Source organism: Nestor notabilis, unplaced genomic scaffold (genome assembly GCF_000696875.1).
Source record: "Nestor notabilis isolate BGI_N333 unplaced genomic scaffold, ASM69687v1 scaffold22991, whole genome shotgun sequence".
NCBI lineage: Eukaryota > Metazoa > Chordata > Aves > Psittaciformes > Psittacidae > Nestor > Nestor notabilis.
Genome location: NW_009913671.1, coordinates 1 through 3,544, shown reverse-complemented (window position 1 = coordinate 3,544; position 3,544 = coordinate 1).

The window sequence follows — 3,544 nt, the reverse complement described above, 5'->3', positions numbered from 1 at the left end:
TATGATGCTGTAAGTAGAATTCATTGTTTCCTTGCTAAGCTCCCCACCAAAACTGAGGCTTGCTCCTGCAAGTAACGGTGGTGCTGCCTGATTGATTTATTAGTAGAGCCTTATCAGTCAAAGCATGGCTATAAAAATAGGAGCTGGAGCCACAGTGACTGCTGCAGAAGGTATGTTGATTTAATACCCTGGTGTTGACCCAGGGCTGGGAGTGCCAGAAGGAGCTCCTGCTCAGAGCCGGAGGTGTTAAACAGACAGGAACCTGGTGCGAGACCAAGGGAAATGGGAGTTTAGGCTGAGGAAACTAAATTGAACACCATTCCTTGGGGTGTGCAAGGAGGCATCTGGCCTGGGTGCCTGCAGGATGGCAGCTGGGAGCACACAGTACCTCATCCAGACCTCTGACTTTTTCACAGAGGACTATTGCTGTGGGGTCCAGTGGAGCCCAGCTGGAAAAGCAGAGGAGCCCTGAGCTTTCGGCCAGAAAGGGAGCTGGACAAAACCCACTGTTGTTGCCTCACAACATACATTCTGCTTTGGTTTGTTGGGTTTCACACCCCCCAGACTGTTCCTCCTGTCCCGTCTGTTTTGCTCTGGAGCTGGGGTTTGGGTTACCCTGGCTGAGAGCTGCAGCTTTAGACCTACACAAGTCTGCAGCAGGGCTGCAGCCACTGGCAGGAGAGAGAAGCCGGAGCAATTGCTACTGCTGCTCTTTATTTTTTTCCCTTTATTTTCCTTTCTTTCTTGTCTCTTTGCCCTGAATAGATCATGCCGTACTCAGCTGAAGGAAGCTTGCCAGGGAAAAGCAAAAACAAATGATGTTCATTGTTTTGACTTGCTCTTCTCATTGGAAAAGGGCCATGGACCCATCCTTCCGGATTTTTTTTACTTTATTTGGTTTTGCCTCTATAAACAGAAGCTTTTATTTGCCCAGTATAAACAGCTCTCCTTCAAGAACTTTATGGTCCCCCCTGCTCCTTCCAGCAGCACTGAAGAAGTGCGGAAGACGACACTAAAAATAGCTCAAAATGGGGAATTTTACGAGCACAGCAAGCGGCACATCAGCAGAATCAGTGTTGCTCAGGTGGGGTAAAAAACCCAAACCAAATGAAACCTGTATCTTGTCTTCCCACTTGATTCCACTAAATCTGCCCTAGCAGGGGAGGAAGGTGCATTTCTCACACAATATTGAAGTACAGGCTAAAGTTTGCAGGTGAGATGTTGTGTAATGAATACCTGGGACTAATGGTGCCACCTGGGAAGGAGCATCCATGGGGCAATTCAGTTTTTGTGACCATCCCACTGCCTAATGCCAGGCTGGCAAGATAGATTTCATTACTGTCACAAAAGAAATAATAGTAAACAGCCAAAACATAATCAGCACAAGTAGGCAGAGCAAGTTTGACTTGGTGCATGTGACTGCTGCTCACAAGCTGTACTGCCCCAGGCATGGAAAGGGGGAGCAGGAAGGGAAGTGGAGGGAAAAGAAGGGCAGGAATGTTTTAAACCAGCTTTGCCACCCAAAGCAGGAATCTCTGAATACAGCTGTGCTGCTCTTAATTCATAAGGCACCAAGCAGTTTAAAAACAAAACCACCCCTTTGCTTTATTTCCTTGCATTCGGAATGGAAAGGGACAGGTAGTGCCTCCCTTTCCCTTGCACATTACCATTCTGCTATGGCATTTCCCAGCACACTGGGTTAGTGCTGAGAGACCAGGACAATCACAGGCCAGGCACCCAAGCCAGTGTGCAAAAAGATGGGAATAGGGTTGATGCTGTCAGTGGAGAGCATCCTGCTGCATGTGGTGCTGGGCCAGGAAGCTTCTCCACAAGTTGCATCTAAAGAAAAAAAACGTGATGTTAAGAGCAATAAGGCTTTGCTTTACTGTGTAAGCAGATCTGCCTTTACCCTTGCAAGGTTAATGCCGAGCACAGTCATGGGAATGGTGTATTTCAGTCAGCAGCAGTTCATTTGTGTCTCTAAATAGAGGCAGCTTGACCACAGCTAGCATTCCTGAATGAAAACTCCAGCAAAAGTCATCAGTGGGTCGCATGTGATGGAAAAATGTCAGTGCTTTGTCTGGCCAAGCTGGAATCCGGATGCCATTGCAACATCAGCTCCTCCTGTTTCCCCAGCCACAGCTGGCGGCTGCTGCTGCATGGCCACTGGGACTGGGGCTTGCCAGCACGTTTTCCCTGTGCTGCTGGTGTTTCTGGGGGTGAACACATGCCTTGGGAAAAGTCAAGGCCAATGGCAGCATTATTTGCTTTGTCGTTTGTGAAGGTACACTGTAACCCTTTGCTGTAATACAAACCTGAGTGAGGCATGCCCTCTTTGTATCCTGTTTGTCCGTTACGGTGCAGTGAGAAGGTGCTCAATAGCTGAAGGCAATGACCAAGCTCTTGAAGATGAATGCCCCACAATCTCGAGCCTGTTTAACCTTACATTTCTCCAGCCACGTGGAAAGTGAAGGACCTAGTGTATTGAGGAGGGGGTCACCAAGATGCCTGGCAGGAAATACCAAAGAAGGTAACTGACTACATCTGCAGCCCAGCAGCATCTCCTGGCCCTTATATCCGAATATCATCTCCATATCAGAACACATGTTAAACTGGAATTGACTGTTGTTCCTCCACCTCCTATTCACTGCCAGCCTACCAAAAGCCAAACAAAATAATAGAACAGAGACATGGGGGTTTGTTTCATCCTATCCCTTTCTCCAAGCCCACTATTTAGTGCTGGCATCCACTGGACTCAGCCCAACAGAAACTTCTCCAGTTGGCTGTCATGACCCCAAGGGTTACCCAGCATGGGGGCTGGGCAAAGATTGCAACCATGGGTTCACAGAACTCCGTTATACACAAGGACATGGAGGCTTTATTTCCTAAGTTACCTCATTGCATTTTACTACAGGTCACCACTCTCAAGGCAAGTATAATTAACAAAACAAGTACATCTATGCTACAAATTACTACCATATAGCTGTCATGGTTTAAGCCGAGCTGGCAGCTAAGCCCCACTCAGCCACTCGCTCATTCCCCTTTTGGTGGGATGGAGGAGAGAAACAGAAGGGTAAAAGTGAGAAAACTCACGGGTTGAGATAAAAGACAGTTTAATAGGTAAAGCAAAAGCTCCATACTAGCTACTATGAAGAAAATTAATTCTAGTCCAGCCAAAACCAGCACAAGCAAATATATATAATTCGACAGCAGCAGAAATCAATATTAGCAGCAATGAATAGCAGTAGCAAGTGTATCTATCTTTCAATTTTACTAGTTATTACAGAATTACCACTAGTAAAGCAGTGAATACACTTACCGGAAATCATTATTTACGGAATAGCCTCAAGTTGCAGCAAGGGAGGTTTTGATTAAATATTAGGAAATATTTTTTCACCAAAAGGGTTATCAAGCATTGGAACAGGACATCTAAGGAAGTGGTGGAGTCACAGTCCCTGGAGACTATTAGAAGACGTGTAGATGTGGTACTTGGGTTCACGGCTTCATGAAGGACTTCCCCTTCTTGAAAAAGGGGGTTATATTT